The 25,566-nt window shown below is 37.9% G+C and overlaps 1 long non-coding RNA gene across 4 annotated transcripts in view; it reads right to left on the bottom strand.

The window, feature by feature from the left end:
* The window catches only part of LOC109503059, a 237,481-nt gene that overhangs the window by 208,258 nt on the left and 3,657 nt on the right, over positions 1 to 25,566 (bottom strand). For all 4 annotated transcript variants that reach the window (XR_006584272.1, XR_006584270.1, XR_002161945.3 and 1 more), the window contains exons 2-3: positions 24,102 to 24,161; positions 23,460 to 23,561 (exon numbers count right to left, since the gene is read on the bottom strand). This is a non-coding gene — a long non-coding RNA (uncharacterized LOC109503059). The remainder of the gene's footprint in view (positions 1 to 23,459; positions 23,562 to 24,101; positions 24,162 to 25,566) is intronic.

Raw genomic sequence — 25,566 nt, 5'->3', positions numbered from 1 at the left:
TACTTATTTATACCGTAACTCTTCAGGCTAAGATACACAAGTACTTGGCTAACATACAAATCAATACCCTCACCAAAACTAAAAAGAGAGAATTCATCTTCCATCTCACCCTTAAAAGAAAATTTATTAACTTCACTAAATAGCCAAAGTAGCTACAGCATCACAGTCACTCTCTCCTTCTCTCAACAATAATTTATTGAACTCCTGCTCTTTGGCCTTGCATCTTCACTGAGGATGCCACAGTGAACAAGACTGAGCGGGTCCTGCTGCTTCTGATATAACATGCTAGTGTGGGGAGAGATACAGAGAACAAGGAAAAGAATTCATAACATAATGGTCAGATGATAATAAGAGCCTAGAAGAAACTAAGGTGGAGTTATATCTTGGAGTAGCTGTAAGGCTGCCTCAGACTGAAGAATTAGGGAATGTTCTCTTGGAGGTGATTTTGGAGCTGAGAGCTTACAAGTGTTTAGGATACAGCTGTGTCTTCTGATTTTCTGGGGCTATTTTATAGCTTGGCCATGAGAAAAAGACCTTATTGGTACACATTCAAATGCAGTTTTATAATAAATATCTTGTGGATGGGGCTCTATAGTATACTCTCAGTGTCAACCTTCTTCCTTTATAAGCTTCATTCTAAAATGATATTATACCACTGGAATCCACTTTGGAAATGTAAGTGGCAAGTCCAGACTCATTAGCTGTGAGTGATACAGAAATCCCAAAAAGACATTCTAGCAGAGGCTGAGCTGGCCTTTGAGAAAAAAATAATGAGTTCATTGCTGTGCCGGCTGCCATAAGCTTACACATCTCAGCCTCTATCAGTGACCAAAATCATCCAACAAAATGACTCTTGAAGTGCTTATGATGAAGAACACCCACCAATACACCCAGGCAAGCATTCTTCATTCATATCTTCTGTGAATTATTCAGCCAGCAGTTCCCATGCTCAGGGTAAGGAGAAGATGTATTTCTTGTCAGGCAGTCTATCTACTGAAATGTGGTAGGATGCTCATAGTTTATCATCTTGCACTTCATATACCTTGTGACTTATGACTTATAGTAAACAGAAATAGCCACCTGAAGGTGTCACCATACAAAGTTGTAAAAATGTTTATAAAAGAAAAGAACAACTAGTCATATAAACTTGTGCTAATAATTTACCCTCCTTAAATACTTTTTTTGTATATAAAAAAGAAGAAATTTAACCAGATGAACTTTATTTCTAAATAAGTTTTAATTTTAGTTCTAATTTTCATACAGTCCTTTAGTACTCTATGAAAATGATTCAAACAACATTTCTTCACAAGGTAAGATATGAAACATTTTTAAATGTTTATTTTAAGAGGGGGGAGGGGCAGAGAGAGAGGGAGAGAGAGAATCCCAAGCAGGCTCCATGCTGTCAGCACAGAGTCCAACTGCAGGGCTCAGTGTCACAAACTGTGAGATCATGACCTGAGCCAAAACCAAGAGTTGGATGTTTTACTGACTAAGTCACACGGGTGCCCTTATAATGTTCTTAAATGCAATATAAAATAACACCTGAGCATTTTGAAAAGACTATCCACTGGGAATATGCTTGCCTTCAAGTTATGAAAGAGTTCATGGTGGCTTAAACAAATAAGGTTTTATTTTTCCCACAGAACAAGAAGTCTGGAGATAAGCTTCAGCTGTCTTAGGTTCAATACTACCACATGTTAGGGTCAGAATATCTTTTGATTTGGCCCTCATATGTAACCTGAAGTTCAAAAAGTGGCTATTACAACTGCAAAAATCATGCCCTCACAACAGGCTAAAAGCTTGAAGAGGAAAGCAGTGCCAGTTAGGTTTGCTCTTCCTACAAGGAAAAGAAAACATTTTGTAGGGGCTTATGAAGTCACCAGCCCCTTTGGTCTCTTCTGTCCCATGGCCAACTCTAGGTCCAAGGGTGGCTATGAAAGTGAGTATTCAGCTTCTCCAATCTGCAAAGTGGAGATCCCATCAATGGCTATTTGGTCAGCCAAGTAACTGTGTCAATTATAATCATTTCAGTATTATATCTTCAGATCCCTACAATCTCCTTAATTACAACTCATAGGATAGTTACATAGGGTTTTATTAAAATACAGATGTATATCCAACATTAAACTATTGAATAATTGAAATTTAGGAAGGTACTGGCTTGTAGGAAACATTAGACGAGAAAACCAATACCATTTGAGTCAAAAAGGAATGTCTCAAAACAAATTAAGGCTAAAACTTGGCTGATTTTTATTTTTTTATTTTTAATGTTTATTTATTTATTTTGAGAGTGGGGGAGGGGGAGAGAGACAGAGAGATGGAGAATGAGAATCCCAAGTGGGCTCCGCATTGTCAGTACAAAGCCTGATGTGGGGCTCGATCTCACAAACCTTGAGACCATGACCTGAGCTGAAATCAAGAGTTGGACGCTTAACCTACTAAGCCACCAGGTGCCCCAAAAGTTTGCTGATTTTTAAAAAACAACTTTTTAATTGTTAAAAAAAATACAAGCTTACTGTACAGAATCTCAGATTATAAGGATTTATAAAGAAGAAAGTGGAAGTCACCTACAAGTAATCCCTGATATATCTTGGCATAAACTCTTTCCAATTTTTTCTAAGCATTCCACATATCTTCTTCCTTCCTCCACTCTATTCTTCCAATAATCATGCTAGATTCTTCTGAAATCTACTTTCCTCTACTAAAGACACCCATGCCCCTTTCCATAAACTGGTTGTGTTATATTCCACATGTACAGACTCACACCAGACTGCCTGGGTGTCACCCCTACTCTGCCACTTGGCAGCTGCATAAACTTGGGTAAGTTACTCAACCTCCTTGTGTCTCACTTTCCTCATCTTTAAAATGAGATAATACACAGAGAATGTTTGTGCAAATTAAATGAGTTAATCCCTATAATGAACTAGTACAGTGGCAAGCAAATAGTAAGTGCTCAATAAATGCCAGCTATTTTTATTTTATGGATATATGTCAACTAATTTCATTAATCTTGGCTAGGAGATATTAGTACTGTTTTAAAATATTTTATTTTAGGGGCGCCTGGGTGGCGCAGTCGGTTAAGCGTCTGACTTCGGCCAGGTCACGATCTCGCAGTCCCTGAGTTCGAGCCCCGCGTCAGGCTCTGGGCTGATGGCTCAGAGCCTGGAGCCTGTTTCCGATTCTGTGTCTCCCTCTCTCTCTGCCCCTCCCCTGTTCATGCTCTGTCTCTCTCTGTCCCAAAAAAAATAAATAAACGTTGAAAAAAATTTAAAAAAAATATATTTTATAAATGGTCCATCCATTAATATCCTTGAAAATATATCTTTGAACACATGTCCAATAATTTCCTATGGATACATTCCCTCAAATATAATTGCTGGGCCAAAGGATATCCACACCTAGAATTGACACTTACTTCCAAGCTTCCCCTTAGAAAATTTATTCCAGGTCATGCAGGAGTGCTTCTTTTTGCACACAAGCCTGGCTATTTTTCCACATTTCCCACACCAGACACTAATTTTTGCCAAACAAGTCAGTGAAAACTCTCATTACTCTTTTCATCTGAATTTCTTTCAACAGTAAAAAAGTTTAAAGATTCACAAATATCTTAAGTTATTCATATTCCTCTTTTAAAATGAATTACTTAATTATATTCTTTGAGGCTTAACAGATTATTTTATTATAGTTATTAGTTGGCCTATGTACTCTTTAAATTAAGACCAGAGGCAAGAGTGAGTCCACCCATTTTTCAAACTTTTTTTTTTGCATTATTAAGAATGCTACCAAATTTTTCTCAGTTGGAAAAAAAAAATACAATCAGGAGAAACTTTCAGCCTTTCTGAGATGTATATCTCAGGAAAACCTATAGAAAACAAATAAAAAACACAAGAAACAAATGTTGGCAAGGATGTGGAGAAAAACGAACTGCTTGTGGGAATGGAAACTGGTGCAGCCACTGTAGAAGATAGTATGGAGGTTCCTCAAAAAATTAAAAATAGAACTACCCTATGATCCAGTAACTACACTACTTCATATTCACCCAAAGAAAATGAAAACACTAATTGGAAGAGACATATGCCCCACTATATTTATTGAGGCATTATTTACAAAAGCCAAAATATGGACACAACCCAAGTGTCCATCAACAGATGAATGGACAAAAAAGATGTGGGTATAGGGAAGGAACCAAGATGGTGGAACAGCATGGAAGTTTTCTGTGTGTCTCGTGTCCATGAAATACAACCAGACCAACACTAAACCATCCTGCACACCTAAAAAACTGATCTGAGGATTAACACAACAATCTGCATACCCTGAACCACAGAATTCAGCAGGTACGTGGCATGGAGAGGTGAACATGGGGACAGAGAAGCCATGGAGGGAGCCGCTTTTGCATGCAGAGAGGGGACAGAGATGGGGGTGGGGGGAGAATACAGGAAAAGCACCCTTCCCCAAAAGCAGCTGAAGAGAAAGTGGAAAATTGGAAACAGCTGCAGGGACTGAACTAAAAAGGGAGAAAGGAGAAAGGAGAGGGTTTAAATTCCATTAAGACTGTAAACAGGGGGAGCACAAAGTCTGAAACCCCGCAGCTCGATAGCTGGCGGGGCTCTGGTGGGAAGGGTGAATCCCCAGGAGCAGAATGGGGTCCAGGAGGTTCTTGGGTCACACAGGGAGAAATGGTTCCACTGCTGAAAGGCCATTTGGTAGACACTGTGAGGCCACTGGGGCCCAGCAGACCCCAGAGAACAGCCACATTCGCTGGTGCTGGAACAAGGTCATTGGGGGTTAAGCCTGGTTCCAGATGTGTGTTGTGATTTTCCATAATCCCTCAGATGCTGCTGCTACACTGTCTGGCAAACTTTTTCTGGGGCAGGCTGGCCCCTGGCTGTAGTCTCTGGGCATCACAGGAGCACGGTCCTGCAAACATTCCTGGGGGCAGCCAGCACCCAGCCATTGCTCGGTGAGACCCTCCACAGAGGCGTGGAGCGGGTCAAAGCCGAACTCCCTCAGAAGTGGGGGACTGGGGAAGGCAGCCGCATCTGAGACAAAACTCAGGAGGTAGGTGCTGCCTGGAGCTTGGTTACAGACAGTGTGGAAGTGGGGAGTGGACAGAAGCTGAATACGAAGGACCGGTGAGGATTGCTGATCAGGGAGAAAAGAGTTCCGATACTAGAGACTGGGTAGCTGGGCAATGCCATTTTCACCACTCCCATACATGGGCATATGCACATATAAGCGCCACAACAATCCACCCCAGTAGGCTAGCAACGCCATTTAGTGGAGAACAGAGCCATTACACTAAGCCCCACCCAACTGGGCCATCGTCGCTCTTCAAGAACCCAAGTCTCACCACCTGCTTAGTTTATGGACTATAAAGAGTTTCATAGTTTGACTTCTAGGGGAAAACGAAGCAATATCAGTCGTATTTCACTGTTTGCCGGCCCAACTGTTCAATTTTCTTTCTCTTATTTTTTCTTTCTTTTTCTCCTTTTCATCACTTTTGTTTTTCTTGAATACAGAAAGAAAAAATTCATTTTTATTAAAAATATTTTTCTTTAATTTTATTCTACTATATTTTTTACTTTTGTGTAATTTTTTTCAAATTCTATTTTACTTCCATCATTTCATTTTAGTCTACTTCAGTGTATTCATTTTTTCAAATTTTCAAGTCATTTCTTTTTTTTTCTTTTTCCCCCTCTTTTCTCTAATTTATCAAGCCACTTTCAACACCCAGACCAAAACACACCTAGGATCTAGCATCATTTATTCGATTTTGTGTGTGTGTTTTTAATTTTTTAATTTTAATATTTTTTTAATTTTAATTTTTACAAAAAAATTAATGTTTATTTATTTTTGAGACAGAGAGAGACAGAGCATGAGTGGAGGAGGTGTGGAGAGAGAGAGGGAGACACAGAATCTGAAGCAGGCTCCAGGCTCTGAGCTGTCAGCACAGAGCCCAACATGGGGCTCAAACCCACAAGCTGTGAGATCGTGACCTGAGCTGAAGTCAGACACCCAATCGAGCCACCCAGGCATCCCTAATTTTATTTTTTTTTAATTTTAATTTTTTCTATCTCATTAATTCCTTTTCACCCTTCAAAATGACAAAACGAAGGAATTCACCCCAAAAGAAGGAGCAGGAAGAAATGACAGCCAGGGGCTTAACCAACACAGATACAAGCAAGATGTATGAACCAGAACTTAGAATCATGATAATAAGAATACTGGCTGGAGTCAAAAATAGATTAGAATCCCTTTCTGTGGAGATAAAAGAAGTAAAAGCTAGTCAGGATGAAATAAAAAATGCTATAACTGAGCTGCAATCTTGAATGGATGCCGCGGCAGCAAGGATGAATGAGGCAGAACAGAGAATCAGCGATACAGAGGACAAACTTATGGAGAATAAGAAAGCAGACAAATAGAGGGAGAATAAGACAAAAGAGAATGATTTAAGAATTAGAGAAATCAGTGATTCATTAAAAAGGAAAAACATCAGAATCATAGGGGGTCCCAGAAGAGGAAGAGAAAGAAATAGAGGTAGAAGGGTTATGTGAGCAAATCATAGCAGAAAACTTTCCTAACCTGGGGAAAGACACAGATATCAAAATTCAGGAAGCACAGAGGACTCCCATTAGATTCAACAAGAACTGACCATCAACAAGGCATATCATAGTCAAATTCACAAAATACTAAGGCAAGGAGAGAATCATGAAAGCATCAAGAGGAAGAAAAGTCCTTAACCTACAAGGTAAGACAGATCAGGTTTGCAGCAGACCTATCCACAGAAACTTGGCAGGCCAGAAAGGAGTGAAAGGATATATTCAATGTGCTGAATCAGAAAAATATGCAGCCAAGAATTCTTTATCCAGCAAGGCTGTCATTCAAAATAGAAGGAGAGATAAAAAGTTTCCCAGACAAACACAAATTAAAGGAGTTGGTGACCACTAAACCAGTCCTGAAAGAAATTTTAAGGGGGACTCTGAGGGGAAAAAAGACATACATACATACATACATACATACATACATACATACATAAATACCAAAAGCAACAAAGATTAGAAAGGACCAGAGAACACCACCAGAAACTCCAACTCTACAAGCAACATAATGGCAATAAATTTGTATCTTTCAGTACTCACTCTAATCGTCAATGGACTCAATGCTCCAATAAAAAGACACAGAGTAACAGAATGGATAAGAAAACAAGATCCACCTATATGCTGTTTACAAGAGACCCACTTTAGACCTAAAGATACCTTTAGATTGAAAGTAAGGGGATGGAGAACCATCTATCATGCTAATGGTCGACAAAAGAAAGCCAGAGTAGCCATACTTATATCAGACAATCTAGACTTTAAAACAAAGACTGTATCAAGAGATGAAGAAGGGCATTATATCATAATTAAGGGGTCTATCCACCAAGAAGACCTAACAATTGCAAACATTTATGTGCCAAATGTGGAAAAACCCAAATATATAAACCAATTAATCACAAACATAAAGAAACTCGTTCATAGTAATACCATAATAGTAGGAGACTTCAACACCCCACTCACAGCAATGGACAGATCATCTAATCAAAAAATCAACAAGGAAACAATGGCTTTGAATGACACACTAGACCAGATGTACTTAATAGATATATTTAGAACACTTCATCCTAAAGCAGCAGAATATACATTCTTCTCCAGTGTACATGGAACGTTCTCCAGAATAGACCACATACTGGGACACAAATCAGCCCTCAGCAAGTACAAAAATATCAAGATCATACCATGCATATTTTCAGACCACAATGTTAGGAAACTCAAAATCAACCACAATAAAAAATTTGGAAAGGTAACAAATACTTTGAGACTAAAGAACATCCTACAAAGAATGAATGGGCCAGCCAAGAAGTTAAAGAAGAAATTAAAAAGCATATGGAAGCCAATGAAAATGATAACATCACAACCCAAAACCTCTGGGATGCAGCAAAGGCAGTCATAAGAGGAAAGTATATAGCAATCCAGGCCTTCCTAAAGAAGGAAGAAAGATCTCAGATACACAACCTAAACTTATGCCTTAAAAAAGAGCTGGAAAAAGAACATCAAATAAAACCCAAAACCAGCAGAAGACAGGAAATAATAAAGATTAGAGCAGAAATTAATGCTATCGAAACCAAAAAAACCAGTAGAACAGATCAATGAAACCAGAAGCTGGTTCTTTGAAAGAATTAACAAAATTGATAAACCACTAGCTAGTTTGATCAAGAAGAAAAAGGAAAGGACTCAAATAAATAAAATCAGGAATGAAAGAGGAGAGATCACAACCAACGCAGCAGAAATAAAAACAATAATAAGAGAATATTATGAGCAATTATATGCCAATAAAATGGGCAATCTGGAAGAAATGGACAAATTCCTAGAAACATATCCATTACCAAAACTGAAACAGGAATAGAAAATTTGAACAGACCCATAATGAGTAAAGAAATCGAATTACTAATCAAAAATCTCCCAAAAAAGCAGGAGTCCAGGGCCAGATGGCTTTCCAGGGGAATTCTACCAAACATTTAAGGAAGAGTTAGCACCTCGTCTCTTGAAGCTGTTCCAAAAAATAGAAATGGAAGGAAACTCCCCAACTCTATGACACCAGCATTACCTTGATTCCAAAACCAGAGACCCCACTAAAAAGGAGAACTATAGACCAATTTCCCTGATGAACATGGATGCAAAAATCCTCAATAAGATATTAGCCAACCGGATCCAATAATACATTAAAAAAAATATTCACCACGACCAAGTGGGATTTATACCTGGGAGGCAGGGCTGGTTCAATATCTGCAAAACAATTAACATGATTCATCACATCAATAAAAGAAAGGACAAGAACCATATGATTCTCTCAATAGATGCAGAGAAAGCATTTGACAAAATACAGCATCCTTTCTTGATAAAAACCCTCAAGAAAGTAGGGATAGAAGGATCATACCTCGAGATCATAAAAGTCATATATGAACAACCCAATGCTAATATCATACTCAATGGGTAAAAACTGAGAGCTTTCCCCCTAAGGTTAGGAATAAGACAGGGATTTCCACTCTCACCATTGTTATTCAGCATAGTATTAGAAGTCTTAGCCTCTGCAATCAGACAACGCAAAGAAATAAAAGGCATCCAAATCGGCCAGGAGGAGGTCAAACTCTCACTCTTCACAGATGACATGATACTCTGTGGAAAATCCAAAAGATTCCACCAAAAAACTGCTAGAACTGATTCAGGAATTCAGCTAAGTTGCAGGATATAAAATCAATGTACAGAAATCGGTTGCATTCCTATTCACCAACAATGAAGCAACAGAAAGAGAAATCAAGGAATCAATCCCATTTACAATTGCACCAAAAACCATAAAATACCTGGGAATAAATCTAACCAAAGAGGTGAAAAATCTATACACTGCAAACTATAGAAAGCTTATGAAATAAATTGAAGAAGACACAAAAAAATGGAAAAGATTCCATGCTCCTGGATAGGAAGAACAAATATTGTTAAAATGTTGATATTAGCCAAAGAATTCTACATATTCAACGCAATCCCTATCAAAATAACACCAGCATTCTTCACAGAGCTAGAACAAATAATCCTAAAATGTGTATGGAACCAGAAAAGACCCTGAATTAGCCAAAGCAATCCTGAAAAAGAAAACCAAAGCAGGAGGCATCACAATCTCGGACTTCAAGCTATACTACAAAACTTCAAGACAGTATGGGACTGGCACAAGAACAGACACTCAGTTCAATGGAACAGACTAGAGAACCCAGGAATGGACTCACAAACGTATGCCCAACTAATCTCTGACAAGGCAGGAAAGAATATCCAATGGAATACAGTCTCTTCAGCAAGTGGTGCTGGGAAAACTGGACAGTGACATGCAGAAGAATGAACCTGGACCACTTTCTTACACCATACACAAAAATAAACTCAAAATGGATGAAAGACCTAAATGTAAGACAGGAAGCCATCAAAATCCTCAAGGAGAAAGCGGGCAAAAACCTCTTTGATCTTGGCCGCAGCAACTTCTTACTCAACACGTCTCCAGAGGCAAGGGAAACAAAAGCAAAAATGAACTACTGGGACCTCATCACAATAAAAAGCTTCTTCACAGCAAAGGAAACAATCAGCAAAACTAAAAGGCAACTGACAGTGGAGAAGATATTTGCAAACAACATATCAGATTAAAGGGTTAGTATCCAAAATCTATAAAGAACTTATCAAACTCAACACCCAAAAAGCAAATAATCCAGTGAAGAAATGGGCAAAAGACATGAATAGACACTTCTCCAAAGAAGACATCCAGATGGCCAACTGACACATGAAAAAATGCTCAACATCACTCATCATCAGGGAAATACAAATCAAAACCACAATGAGACACCACCTCACACCTGTCAGAATGGCTAACATTAACAACTCAGGCAACAAACAGATGTTGGCAAGGATGCGAAGAAAGAGGATCTCTTTTGTATTGCTGGTGGGAATGCAAGCTGGTGCAGCCACTCTGGAAAACAGTATGGAGGTTCCTCAAAAAATTAAAAATAGAACTACCCTATGACCCAGCAATTGCACTACTAGGTATTTATCCAAGGTATACAGGTGTGCTGTTTCGAAGGGATATATGCACCCCAATGTTTATAGGAGCACTATCAACAATAGCCAAAGCATGGAAAGAGCCCAAATGTCCATCAGTTGATGAACGGATAAAGAAGATGTGAGATATATATATGTATATATATATATATATATATATATATATATATATATATATACACATACACACACACACACACACACACACACACACACACACACAATGGAGTATTACTCGGCAATGAAAAAGATGGAAATCTTGCCATTTGCAACTACGTGGAGGGTATTATACTAAGCGAAATTAGTCAGAGAAAGACAAATATCATATGACTTCACTCATACAAGGACTTTAAGAGACAAAACAGATGAACATAAGGGAAGGGAAACAAAAATAATATCAAAACAGGGAGGGGGACAAAATATAAGAGACTCTTAAAATATGGAGAACAAACAGAGGATTACTGGAGGGGTTATGGAAGGGGGATGGGCTAAATGGGTAAGGGGCATTAAGGAATTTACTCCTGAAATCACTGTTGCACTATATGCTAACTAATTTGGATGTAAATTAAAAAAAATAAAATTAAAAAAAAAAGAAAAGAAATGGTCCCTCCCTGATACAGACAATAAATACTAGAAGCTTGATTCAAAAAAAAAAAAAAAAAAGATGTGGTATATATACAATGGAATATTCCTCAGCCATAAAAAATAATGGAATCTTGCCAGTTGCAACAACATGGATGGATCTAGACAGCATAACGCAAAGTGAAATAAATAAGTCAGTGAGAGAAATACAAATACCATATGATTTCACTATATGTGGAATTTAAAAAACAAAACAAAGAAAAAAGAGTCAAACAAAAAAACCTAGACTCTTAAATATAAAGAACACACTGGTAGTTGTCAGAGGAGAGGAGGTAGGGGGATGGGTAAAATAGGTGGACAGGATTAAGAGTACACTTACTGTGATAAGCACCAAGTAATGTATAGAATTGTTGAATCAATTTTAAATTAATTTATTCAAAAGAAAATTAAAATAATTACTGAGAACCTACTATGTGCCAGTCACTGTGCTGGCATTATAAAGTCCATGTTCTAATAAATCTTACATTAAAATAAAGGAAGGCAAACAATAACCAAATAAATGTGTATTATTATGCAAGGTGGTAAGTGTTGTTACAAAGAATAAAGCAAAGAGGAAAGAGAGTAATAAGTGATATGGGGTGGGTACTACTTTATGTTTATTAATAACACTTTTGATTTATATTTCTTAAAAACAATCAAGTTACTTTAATTTTGAATTACAGGCATTCCAACTTCTCAGTGCACCTGAGTTTGGGGATGGCTCTCTAGTCTTCAGCATGCCCTTGTTTCCATCCAGCTCTACCTATTGCTGGAGAATACTGGACACTATGGAGTATTAGCAAGAGATGGACTCAATGGCCGAAGAGCTAGCCATCTCCATCAATAAGATCTTGAACACACTAGTATTGACAACAATTAAACAGTGTAAAATATGAACAAATATTTATAGTTTGCACAATCCTAATAAATAACCAATTACAATCTTCATGAAATGGACAGCAAAGTCACGTGGAAGCATCCAGCACACCGGACAGTGCTAGCAGCATGGTAAAATGCAGCTGCTGAGGTTCTGTGGGCAGCTGCCAACTTCCTGAGCATTCTGTCATCCAGAGCTTGGTCTAAAAAGCAAGGTCTGGGTAGGAGTGGGACAAATGAGCTAAAAGCTTTGAAGGGCCTTAAAACAGATCTGTTTAAACCAAGCATTGATGAAGAAGCTTTTAGACTCTAAATCTGAAATCCAGCCAGACCCTTACCAACAGTTCCTCCTCATTCACTAGTAGCTGTAACAGCAATCGCAATGGAAGCAAATGCCTAGGAAATAGTCATAAACTGGTTCTTCGGCCATTAGCACTGATAATGCAGCCAGGGGGATTCAGCATTCACCTAAGGTGACTGGCTCATGAGTCCCTACAATGTAAGTAAACTTTCACGTGCATGTGGGCACTACAAATGTGGATGCACATGCAAGGTGATCTGTGTACATGGGAATTCTTTTCCAGGAAGAATTTCTATAGACTTCATCAGATTCTCAAAGGAGACGGTGACCCAATAAAGCTTGGGTCAAGGATCAGCATTCTGTACCTTAAGTTGAAATATCTAATTCATCTTTTCATGTGCCTGTTGGCCATCTGGATGAGAACAAACTGAGGGTTGATGGGGGGTGGGAGGGAGGGGAGGGTGGGTGATGGGTATTGAGGAGGGCACGTTTTGGGATGAACACTGGGTGTTGTATGGAAACCAATTTGACAATAAATTTCATATATTAAAAAAAAAAAGAAATATCTAATTCAGCCACGAAAGACTATCTTAGCATTAATGCCATGGAATTAATGCCACACTAAACCTAGCATGCTGACAATCTCTCTCAGAGTTACAAAACGTCTCAAACCTTGTGAGTTCAGTCTCCTGGACAGGACGGCAAAATAATGTTTTTTATGTTTGAAGACCTATGTTAGGCACTTTTAAAAACACATCACTGTGTTAGGTATCTATTGCTGCACAGTAAACCACCCCAGACTTAGTAGTGTTATTTACTCATGATTCTGTAAGGTCGGCAACTTGGATTGGGCTCAGGTGGGCAATTTTTGGAGGTTTGGAATCCTACAATATCACGTTTTTCACATTCATTAGTCAAGGCACGTCCCAAGACTGGAAACAGACTCCACTTCCTAACTGGAGGAGACACCAAGTCATATCGCAATTCACATTATACGCAGAAGAATCATTGCGGCCATTCTGCAAACAATCTACTACATCTGCATGGTGAAGAATTTATGGTTAAATAATGTCTGAAATTTTCTCAAAAAGTCTCAGAAAAAAATTGATGGGGTAGTAATTGAAACAGAAATAGCAAAAAGAGGTCATTGTTAAAACTTGATGATGGGCAAATGGAATTATTTACATTAGTCTCCCTAGCATTTCTTTTTGATTTTTTTCTTTGATTTCCATCTTTCTGCTTACATTGCCCATCTGTTCTTGCATGCTGTCTCTTTTATCCAAGAGAGCCCTTAGCATATTAATCATTGCTGTTTTAAATTCTCAGTCTGATAATTGTAACATCCTGCCATGTCTGGTTCTGATGCTTGCTCTATCTCTTTAAACTGTGTGATATTTTTTGTTTGTTTGTTTGCTTTTTACTTTTGGTATGCCATGTAATTTTTTTCTTGATAGCCAGATATGATGTTTTGGGGTAAAGGTATTGTTGTAAATAGGTCTTTCATAATGTGGTAGTGGCTGGGGAGAGATACTCTATAGTCCTATGATCAGGTTTCAGTCTTTTAGTGAGCCTATGTCAGGACTGTGAACTTCACAAGTCTTTCTCAGTTCCTTTTCTCCCCTGTTAGGTGGCACAAGGTGGCTGGAGCCAGCTGAAATTGGGTATTTCCCTTCCCCAGGTCAGTTAGGCTCTGATGATAGCTTGCCAGGTTAGGCTCTGGTTAACTAGCTGCTCCTGATGGCAGGTCTTGTTAAGAAGAGAGTGCTCCGGCATATTTCAAACTGGTTTATTTTCCCCTCCTTTTGCTGGAAGCATGATGGGATTTTTCTCCCATATTTACCATGGGAATCTGGTAAATCTCACAATATTGTTGTGGGGGGGGGTGGAGTCCCCTTATGCCTGCATCTCCCTGTTGTGTTTTTTTTTCTTTTTTTCAGAGAGAGAGAGAGAGAGAGAGAGAGAGAGAGAGAGAGAGAGAGAGAGAGAGAGAGAAGAGGAAGGGCAGAGGTGGTGGGGAGACACAGAATCCAAAGCAGGCTCCAGGCTCTGAGCCGTAAGAGCTGTCAGTACAGAGCCGGACACGGGGCTTGAACTCACAAACCGCGAGATCGTGACCTGAGCCAAAGTCGGACGCTTAACTGACTGAGCCACCCAGGTGCCCCCTCCCTGTTGTTTTTAACTCTGAGACTTGTCTGCATTGAGCCTCCAGCAATTCGTCAATTATGATTTGGGTTTTCCTACCTGGCACTTGTTCCCCCACTGGTACCTGCTTGTAAGTCTCTGTTCCAGGAAGTCATGCCTCCTTGTATTCATCTCTCTGACTCTCCAATCTTGAGGGCAGTGGTATGTCCTGCATCTTCCCCACTTTTACATATCCTAGAAGAGTTATTATTTTTTAAGTTTGTTTGACTTTTACTTGTTAGAACAAGAGAGGCAACTTCCAAGTTCCTTACATGCAGAACCAGGAACCAAGGTCACATTAGTCTCTACTTTTGTGTCTGTTTACAGTATTTTTAATAAAAAGGTTAAAATTAAATTAACATGCTCTCAGTTAATCCTTACAATAATTCTCCTCTCCCCTTTTATTATATGAGGACATTGAGATAGGGAGCAGTCACGTGACTGGCCTTTATTAAGGTTACACATTAACAGTGGCTCACTGTTATTTATTACAGATGAACTGTGCCAGCACCTTTCCAATCATAATGCATATCAGATCTCATTCAATCCTCACAGCACTATGTACTAGTTGGTATTATTGTCTCTATTCTGTGATGAGAAAACAGAAACACCATGAGGATAACAAGGTCACAGAATAAGTTATGAATGCAGGATTTGGATCCAAGAAATGTCACCCAAACCTCCACTCTTAGGCCACTCTCTATAAAGAAGTAAAGTAGAGATTAGAACCAACATTTGTCTGTCTCTGGTGGCAGGACTTACCCATTCCACCAGCTGAAGCTTTCAGAACTAGGTGCTTCCCCAGTCACGTTTATTCCACTGCCTGTCCAAGTTTCTCCCTCCCAAGTTTGCACATTGTGCTGAATATTAATACCTCACACTCACTCAGGGATCTGACTAAATTGCACAACCCATTTTCTACTGGGGAGACTCTTTTATTTTTTTCTGCTAAATAATGTAATCTACCTGTAAGTGTTTCATAAAGTATAAGGCAATATAAAAACTTTACTTATTCTCCAACCTAAGTAGCATTTTAAACCTACAACTTTTTGAAAAGTTATTTTAAAAGACTTTTAAAAGAAGCCAAAACTTGTGTTAAGGTTGCTCTTTGGAATTTTCTTTACTCACATCTGCAACTGTAAATGTGTTTTATTTTATACCTATGTCATTGTAGGGTTAGAAGCAAGAAGACTCATGAGTGAGAGGGAGTTTGACTATAAAAGTTTGTTTCCAGGAATCACTTAAGAAGAACTGCATGGAACAGCCTGAGATTTTTCAATTACTCTTCCTTCTAAACTGAAGTACTCTTTTGTCACTTAGATTCTAAGTACCCTCCTGGCTGTGTGTCAGAGTCTCAGCATTCCCAGCCAGAGCTCATCACTCTGACTCTGAGAAAGAAAATATGAAATTTACTTTGGTAAATTATACTTAGTGGGGAAAACAGGAGGGAGGAAATTTCATGCCTGTGTTATGTGAAGTATCACTAGGCCTTGTCGAAGGGCTCTTTTGTCCAACTCTAGAAGCAGAAGCAGAAGCAGTTCTACATCCCAACTATATTAGGAAGGTTTATAGATACAGCTAGCAGATTAGAGGTAAGTGTGTGTGTGTGTGTGTTAGTGCTGACTTAGATATTAAAAGAGGTTATGATTTATCCGAAAACATAATAAAAATTTAAAAAGGGAACAGTCCTGCTAAGAGCTAACTGCTGATAGAAAAACTTGATGCACTATTTTATTGAGATTCATAATTAAAATAGGTTATCTGGAGTCCTAAAATATCGTCTTGTAAGATGGGTGTGTGTCCCTTCTCATGATAAAGGGAAAGTAAGTAAAATGATGCTTTTCTAGCAGACAAAAAACACTGGATGTATTTGTCAATACTATTCTCTCAAGCATCCTGCCTTTGCAGAAAGGACATTAAAGGACTGAGGCCAGTAATTGTTCAATCAACACCGAGCTATGCAATATTCTCTGATGCTTCATCTTCTTAAGAAATCAAAATTAAAAAGCGTGAGAAAGTAGACTGATCCTTATTTTTAAACTTAGTATTTTCAAAATATATAGAGAGAGGTAGAAGGAAAGAGGAGGGAGAAGGATATATATATATATATATATATATATAGAGAGAGAGAGAGAGAGAGAGAGAGGGAGAAGAGAGACAGTGGCAAGTTCCTTACAGACAAGCTCTTTAATCACCCAGATCTCAAACTTAGTGATTACAATAAAACATAAAACAGTCAAATATTTAATAAAAACACAGTCAGAACTTGACCTCTAATACTCAGAGGTGCATTGTATATATCAGGTTTCCCAGAAACAGGAGTCATAAAAACAGGTTACTTATAAAGAAGTATTTTCTCTCTCCATCCAAGTAAATTCTTCCCCTGGTAACCATGCAGCTGTTGCAGTAGCCTTTAGATGTTGGGTGCAAATTTCCTTTACATTTCCTAACACTAGACAAAAGTAAATCAAAATCTGAATTTTCCTTAGCTTTCAGAATTTCAAAAAAAAAAAAAAAATTTTTTGACAAGTCCATGCTAGAAGATTGGGCTAAGTCAATTAGCCAGATACTGTAAAGGATCATGATTCAGAGGGTTGGAACTGCTGGATTTTCAATTTTAAAGTCAGCGTTACTCAGCCTGGAATGCACTCTAGGTCACAGCCCTCAGCACATGCCCCTTGCAATCATGGCCACCAGACATTTTTCTTTCACTGTGGGAAAGTGTCAAATCCTTTCTCTTTGTGTGTGCATGTTTGAGTCACAGGAAATGGTCTTTACATCCCATTCATAGGACTGAATGAGGTGTGAGAACATTTTACTTTCATATAAGTGTTTCATGTCTTTATTAAGCTGTATTTGCCTTTGTTTCTTTTATATAACTGTTTTAAAATTCTAACAATTATAAAAATGATATAGATTCATCATGGAAAATTTGGACAAACAGAAAATAACAGGAAAGAAGTAGGGAAGCTATCTAAAATTATACAAAGACAAATATTGTTAGCATTTCCTATTGTTTGGAAGTCTTTTAAAATTAAACTATGAATTATAAACTTTTTATTATTAAGGGTCATTTTCATATTTTCAAGTAAAGTACCTATGAAATGATTTATAATTTCATCATAAATAATTTTGATAACTATAAAGTGCATAGGTATGACAAAGTTGTAATAATTTTTATTGTAAATAATGCTTATTAGAATAACAATGAAAACTGAGAAATAAACCCGAAACTGTATCTATATAATTAGAGGCAATTAAGCATAAAAGAAATAACACTGGCTTTGGTTAAAGTCAAAAGAGATGGATTTAGGCCCAGCTTTGACACAAATCTATAGCGTGATTAAGAATAAATGGCTTTACTTCTCTTAAATTCAGTTTCATCTGTCAAACAAAGGGGGTGGATTTTATCCCTAAGGTACTTCCTTGTGTTAAGTTGTCTGATACTAGGTGGAGTCAGCAGTTGAACATCTCATTGCCAGATTTTACCTTCACAGGCAATCACTTCTGAACATTCAAATTATTTAGTTCTGCTGTCCATTTATAAATAAGCTTATCCAGATGATCTCTTTAATTCCCATCAATGAAAACACAGCCAAAGAAGAAAATTAACTTATGAGTTATTCTGTTAGTCATAAATTCATTCACACTTTAAGCAGACTAAATTGACATAGGACAGAAGTGACTTTTAGAGCTACAATACAGTCAAGTTCTTTGCTCAAGCAAAGTATCAGATAATCTCCAACAATATTAAAAACCATTTATATAAGAATCACAGAATCAACTTGAAAGACATTGGAGCAATAATATAATCTAGTCTAGCCTCATATCATAGATGATAAATTCAAATATATATAGGAACCATAAATAAAGGTACAATCAATGTCTCCTTATATCTCACCTATTTCACTGAATAAATAAAACCAATGATTCAGTGACAGGCACTACAGTAAACTGGAAAACATGTGTCCAGAAAAATACAAAGGTGTTGCCATGAGAATGTGGGCACAGCATAACCAAATCTAAATTTTCAAGAGAAGCCGGCAATCCAAATTTCTATGTGCATGAGCGTGTGTGTGTGTGTGTGTGTGTGTGTGTGTGTAAATTCTCTCGTTCCTAATTTTGGCTCAAAGGTGTTTTCCCCCCCTTTTCCTGCACTATGTGCGCCAAACAGTGGGCCATCAATTTGTAAACCTCCAACTAACATAGAAAAGTTGACTTCCTCCATTTTCTGGAATGCATGCTGCATAGACATGGTACTGAAGCATTCAGGCAAAAAGTGGAAGACCAAGCTGACCATTTGGGTAAGGGAGGACTTAACTTCTATTGCCCTAAAACATGCTCAACATTTAGACTCAAGAAGATCAATTTTAAAACTATTTTCTCCAACTAGGTACATGTCTGCCCACCTATGAAAAAAGTATATGATGATGATTTGATTGTTTTATCCATAGGCAAATTAACATGTGGCTCTTTGGTTTTCAGAGTCAGCATACTAAAAAATTAACCCGTTTTAAGTGAACTTGGAAAAAAGCATTACTATCACTGTAAGCAATTTCCTTGAACTCAGTTTGAATAATAATTTTATCTCAAAGCCTCTGATCCTCTAACCTCACCTCCAGCCACAGAAAGGAGCAGCATCACAGAAAGAGAAATTCCACTACTTCATTAATGCACTGAATATTAGAACACTTGCCCCTCCTTCTTATTCCTATAAAAACATCTGCACATGGGCCCAGCTGGCTTGCAAATATGTTCCATGATGCAGGCCAGCTTTCAGCCCCTTCCTATCACCCTCTGTCTTGTCTCCTTTCTGCCAGCGTGCATTTCCCTTTTAAACATCTAACGCTTAGTGAAAAAAATCAATGTTAACAGGTTAAAAGTTAATGTGCTTCACCTGTTTCACCTCCTTCTATTAGTAAACTTGGACCAGAAAATGGGGATTTGACATATTACCTGTTTGCCTATCTCTGCAATAGAGGAAATTATGAGGGGTGCTCAAGAGATGTTCATCAAAATGTCAGGCTCCGATTTGCTAAAATCATTATTACAACACCTGCTTTCTGGGAATTATCGTGAAATCTTGCTCCTTTTCCCTTTGTACAAAGCCTGCTATCGGCCAAGAAATATACCTACCCACAGCTTTTATTTACAATTCAAGGCCTATTTGGGATGGTGGGGAGGAAGGAAATTTCAGTAATCAGCTTATGGTGCACAGTCCTTAGAGGATGGGGCTGAAAGGCATCCAGACCATTTGGGAAGCCGCTTGAGATGACGGAGTTCTTAAAAGATTGCAGGGGACAATCTAAAGTTTCCATTAGTTCAGACTCAGTAAGCTATGCTCTGAGAACAGTTTCACCTGTAAACTATCTCAACACCAGCTGAAGCAGCAAGCATCTAATATTCAGGTAGATTAGAAGAAATACTTTTTAAAGAAGCAATTCTGAACCATTTAAAAGTCATACAAAAGGCTCAAAATGGCAATCGTCTTGAGAGCACGTGAAGAACTTGGGTTCCTGAAACTAAAGCTTATACTGAAGACTCAGATCTTTACCCCTTTCCATGTTCTATTTTCTTGCATAGTGCTTATGCTTGCCCCCTGTTAGTCACTCGATGATACCCTAAGCAAAAGGAATTGTGGGTAAATACTTGGCTCACTGCAGGATTTTAAGCAGCTTTTAATTCCCAAACTGCTCCTGCCTTTTTATCTACCACCTCTACAGCTAGAAGGGTAAGAGCTAAAAGACAGAGACCATAAACCCTGAAGATTATAAGGATGAAAGTCTCACTAAATTCAGCTGCTGATTTTCCCAAGCATGAGCCATGTTCTCCCACTACTTAACATGATCAGAAGTAGCAAATAAAAACACAGGACACCAGTTAAACTTGACTTTCTGATAAATAATGTTTTTTTATCATATATCCCAAATATTGCATGAGCATGCCTGTACTAAAAATTATTCATTGTGTGGCTGAAATCAAATTTAACTGGCTGTCCTGTATTTTATTGGACAATCCTACCACCAATGGATTCAGGAAAATGGTTGGACTTTACCGTCTAGTGAACTGAAGAAAAAATTCATTCAACAAAGCATGTGAACAATAATTTAAAAATGTAGAAAGCTCTTAACTGCCAGAAAAAGACTAAAGGACCCACCTTATCCTACCTCTTTATATAATCAGCTAGCCCAGTGATTCCACCATGGTTGTACATTAGAGTCACCTGCGAAAGAGCCAAACATTTCTGATTCTTATACCAAATGAATAAGAATGGGATTTTTTAAAAACATTTTCTGTGATTCTAATGGGCAGTCAGGTTGAGAACCATTGAGCTAAAGAGGCAGTAAAGAAAAGCTGGAGTGCAGGAGCGAGTGCATGCCTGTGTTAACCCGGGTTCCCAAACTTTGCTGCACGTTGCATTCTCCCAGGGATCTGTAAAACTTACTGATGCCTGGCACCCACCCCCAGACATTCCAATTTAATTAGTGTTGGGTACAGCCTGAGCATCAGGAGTTGTAAAAGCTCCTCATTAATGTTCTATATTAGGTGTTTCTAATGTAGAACAAAGTTTGGAAACCACTCTTTGAAATGTACATACGTGTATCTATTTCTTAGACTGAGAGTAGCACTGCTTATTTTTGTGGCAGTTGGAATGAAATCAGACCTTCCCATCATATTTAAGAATAGACAAGATGTTAGTTTTTTTAACCTATTTTTCCCTTTGACTGGGAGATTTAAATCCTGTGAAAGATATGCTGTTTTCAAGAACTTAACTCTGCCTCTGTTTATAGGACGCTTATTAATAATCCCTTTGGCAGGAGTTTTATTGGTAGGAGGATAACAGTCACCAAGACCCTTTCGTAACTCCCTGCCTTCAGTCATATATAATAATAATAATTACATGCCGATGTAATTCATAAGACATACCTATTTTGTTCATAGAGATTTGGGCCTTGCTATATTCAAATGCAGTCAAAAGGTACACTGTATTCCTATGAGTTTTCATACAAATTGTAAATGCACATTGGTCTATGGAATTGTTACTCTTCCAACATTTAAAAGGTTACTCTACTCACCCCAGAGAGATTATTCAGTACTGATCTGACAAAAAGTGCAAGAGTGTTACTTTTTAGTGCCAAAAGCCAATAGATCCAAATTTCCAAAGAAGCATGCTTTGTGGGAGAAAATGGGCTTTGCCCCAGCTGGTTGGGTAATCTGAGAGCCGAAGGAAGACATGAGTGTCAGAGAGGACACCTGACAAGTTCCAGAACTTCAGCTCAGAGAAGTATTTCACAAGACTGACCAATTTATCAAAAGTAACCAAGTACTGCCAGCATGTAGTAGGTCATAGGGGAGTTGATGGGGTTCATCTGTGATGAAGCCAGGGTCCAAGCATCCTGCCTGATAATGCAGAGGCAAATAAAATGGTAAACCAATATTTGAAGAAAGGATCATATCCCATATCAAGGCTTCCTAAAGTTTTATCACCATGGTAGGAAAAAGGGAGTTTTACTATCTGTCTAAGGTATGTAAGACCCACAAAACACTTTCTCAAAACTTTGTAAACATAAGATTACCTTTTTAAATATGAATAACTAATACTTCTCATACATTTCTCATTATTATGCTTTTGGGCTATCTTACTTAGTTGGGCATTTCATAACCAAAAGACTTTAAGAATTACTGCAATTATACACCCTTTTTAATATTTTCTATTTTTGGAAAATTAATAAGACAACATATTTTGTTTTGCACGAAATAGATAAACCTGTCCATGACATGATAAAATATCAGGAAAACGTGAGTTTTAAAACTTTAAGTTAATCAAGGGTGGATCTTCCTTTAAAATAATTTAATACAAGTCTATATTTACATAAAAGTGAACATTTCCTTTGGCCAAAAATGCTTTGCTTTACAGGCCCTCCCATAGGGTTATTTTTTACACCAGGTTCCTAAGTATAATTTAAAATTCCTGAATTAAAGAAATTACATCAATATGTAAATTCTCAATGAAGAAAAACTGATTCAAGTGAGGGACACATATTATCATAAGTGAACGAAGTGATTAAAATTTCAAAGGTTATCAAATATCCTAAACTACACATTTGGCATACCATCTCTGAGACATTTAATTTGTTTCACAGTTAATACATTTTCTGCATATTTGATTCAGAATTAAGAATACAAGTTACTTAGTTCTCTCCATTTACAGAGTCCTCATTTAAATTAATGAATTTCATTTTTCATTCATTAAGGAAACTTGACTTTAGCACCTAGCTCTCCCATGCACTATGACCCTTGCCAAGAGAAACCACAGTGAGTAAAACATATAAAGGCCTTTCTAGCCTCAAATAGCTTACAATTTAGTGAGGCAGGAAGACATAAATGACACAAATTACTGTAAACTGTTGTAAGTGTTCCAAAAGGATAAGCCCAGGGTGCTATAAAACTGTACATAAATGACATGCTCTAGGATAAGGACTCAGAAAAGGGGAACTCTTTTCTGTCCCAGAGGGAGTGACATCTTAGCTGAGACAATGCTCTTAATAATAGCTGACATTACTGACATCATGCTAAATGTTTAAAAAGTATTAAACTACACAATGACCTATTGAATTAGCTCCTTTGATTATTTCATTTTGTACTTGAAGAAACTGAGTCTTAGAAAGGCTAAGAAGTTTGTTAAAGGTAACACTGCTACAGAGAAACACAGCCTCCAAATGAACCCAGATGTTGACTCTAGAACATGTACTGTATTCTGAACCATGAGTCATAGGGTCTCTACAGTTGTGGAGAGTCTGTGCCAGTCTACAATAACAAAATACTTAAACAACAGAGAATTTATTTCTCACAGTTCTGAAGGCTGAGAAGTCTAAGATCAAGGTGCTGGCCCATTCCTTGGTGAGGGCTCTCTTCCTGATTTGTAGATGCCACCTTCTTTCATGGCCTTTCTTCTGTGGGACATGGGGGAGAGAGAGAGACAAAGAGAGAGAGAGAGAGAGAAAGAGAGAGAGAGAGAGAGAAAGAGAGAGAGAAAGATCTCCATGATCTTTCTCTTTCTCTTGTTATAAGGACACTAACCTTATCACATTAGGGTTCCACGCTCATGACATTATCCAACTACAATTACCTCCGAAAGCCTATCTCCAAATACAGTCACAGTGGAGGTTGGGGCTTCAACATATGAATTTTAGGGGAAAAATTTCAGTCTGTAGAATAGAATAAACTAAATAATAGGAGGAGAAGAGTGTTCCAGATGAAGAATAACTATGACCTCACATAACTTAAGAATATAGTTTCATAACAAATACATGTGTTTGCTTAATTTTCTAGCTGAAACTAGCAAGGTAACCATCTCTCCTAAAAGAATCTAATTTTTGTAGCAGAAAGACGCTCTTTCAGATAAAATATTTGTAAAGACTGTCACCTAGTGGCAACACGCAGGAGGTAGTTCATGGGCAAGGATTATCGAACAGGTGTACTCAGCTGCTTACTTGGGGATGCCGACTCATCCATTTCTCCTTTTCCTGCGTACACTCCCAAGTTGTTTTTTTCTAGGAATAAAATATATGAAACTGTTACAACATCAAGACAATCTCCACTTCTTTCCACCAAATTCATGTGCGCATGCACACACACACACACACACACACACACACACACAGAGAAAAGCAGTGTGACAGTTTCAAGCTCTCAGAGAAAGAACAAGACCCTAAGTTTTGTCCTGTCTCACTCTGAATCAGACCAAATAAATTAGGGCCAAGAGAACAGTAATTAATATAAATCATAACTAGTGAATATGTTCTATTTTGCGGTGCAGATTTGGGTCACTATACTGGATAAAGAGCCTCAACTAGTTGGGATGCTGACAGAAAATAAAAGAAATATGTAATGGCACTGAAAGACAGGATATCATAAATAGCAACTACAGTCTTGTGAATAGGTGCAAAAATTAAAACTGGTATTTTTAATTTACATATATATCTTTAACTAGACTGGGAACTATTCTGGGCAAGTAAAAACTATTGCTGATATGACCCTTCAGTCTTAATTCTAACTGTCTTGGGTGCTAAAATCACCTGAAGTTAGCTTAACAGAGGCATAATGGTAACATGAAGTGGTGCCAAGAAGGGGATTACATACAAGCTATTTGGGGTCCTTATTTTACTCCACTATACACTAGGCCCCTTCATTTAGGATAAGTCTTCCTTCAACCAATGCATTTTTCTCAGAGAAGCCATCTTAGATCCTATCTCTGGATGTTAGCAACTTGCAGTTTTGGCCTCATAGCATCCTAAATGTAAAGTGGGAACATGACAAGTTAATTAGTTCACTCAAGCTCAGACTTAAGTATTATTGAGTGTATTGGTTAAAACCCTTCATGTTACAAGTAACAGAAAACAAAAATTAAGACACTTGAGCAAAGACTAAATAGTTCATAGATATCTCTAGCTTGATGTAAGGCACAAACAAAATTACCTGGACTCTTTTTCAACTTCTCTAATTATTAGCTCTGCTTCTGAGTTTATTCCGAACAGACTTAAGCTTCATAGAACTAGGATAGCAGCTGGCAGCTCTGGGCTACAAAGTTTAGGTACAAAGTGGGTTAACAAAATCCATTTTCCAGAAGTCTCAGTGGATATTCCATTCTGTTTCACTGACTTGGATTCAGTTGCATGCCCATCTTTGAACAAATTACTATAACCAAAGTGATGGGCTACCTTACAACTGAAGGGTAGTATCAATTTTAAACAACCCACATGGTTGAAAATGGAGAGAAAGATGAATTATTAAAGAATGATTGGAATGCTTCAGACAAGAAAAAGAGTATGGAATTGGTTCTGGGAAGTTAACCAATAAATGTCAATAATGGCAGGATGATGCACCTTTGCTCCAAGTGAGGACTATATCTTTTTAGGAGGAAAAGGAGTATAGCAATAGAGCTCATCAAAAATTGAA

Source organism: Felis catus, chromosome A1 (assembly GCF_018350175.1).
Source record: "Felis catus isolate Fca126 chromosome A1, F.catus_Fca126_mat1.0, whole genome shotgun sequence".
Taxonomy (NCBI): Eukaryota; Metazoa; Chordata; class Mammalia; order Carnivora; family Felidae; genus Felis; species Felis catus.
The sequence above is the reverse complement of the archived record's forward strand: the minus strand, read 5'-3'. Positions and strand labels throughout refer to the sequence as shown.